Source organism: Gossypium arboreum, chromosome 3 (genome assembly GCF_025698485.1).
Source record: "Gossypium arboreum isolate Shixiya-1 chromosome 3, ASM2569848v2, whole genome shotgun sequence".
NCBI lineage: Eukaryota > Viridiplantae > Streptophyta > Magnoliopsida > Malvales > Malvaceae > Gossypium > Gossypium arboreum.
This window is the reverse complement of record NC_069072.1, coordinates 21,088,385-21,089,142: the sequence shown is the minus strand read 5'-3', so window position 1 is coordinate 21,089,142 and position 758 is coordinate 21,088,385.

The window sequence follows — 758 nt, the reverse complement described above, 5'->3', positions numbered from 1 at the left end:
TCTTTTTTAGGTTGCGTTTCAGTTCTTGGTTCGACACTTCAACTTGCCCACTAGTTTGAGGATGATAAGGAGTAGTTGTTCTATGATGTACACCATATTTCTTAAAAATCTTATCAAATTGAGTGTTACAAAAATGTGTACCCCTATCCCTAATGATTGCTCGAGGTGTTACAAAATGAGTAAATAGTTTCTTAAGAAATGCAACAGGTCGTTTTCAGTTAAATCGCAACAATAGTTTTCAGACCACAAATTTGATGAGTAAATTATTATTTTTTTATTATTTTAATTCCTATAGAATGTTAGAAAGGTTGTAAAAAATTTCGTTAAGAAATTATGACATTTGCATGCTTAATTACGTAAAAAGGACTAAATTATAAAAAGTGCAAAAGTGGAGTTCTAGTATCTAAAGGTGTTAAATAGCTATAAAACTTCAATGTGAGTGTCTTAAATGGTAATTAGACCATTTAATATGTTAGTGGGTTTTTATGGACATAGAATTAAGTGTTTTTAAAGTTAAAAATGAAGGTTAATTTGGTAAATTAATAAATAAGTTAAAGTAAAATAATGCAAACAATTGTATCACTTCCTAAACAACCTTCTTCACTGGAATTAAGAAATAAAAACCTTCATTTTTCACCTTGAAGGTTTTGGTATGTCCAAGTGTTGCATGTAAGTGATTATTAATCATTTTTTAATTATTTCTATGTTTTTTAACTCGTTGTAGCTTAATCTAGCTAGCCCGGTGGTCAATTTGAAAA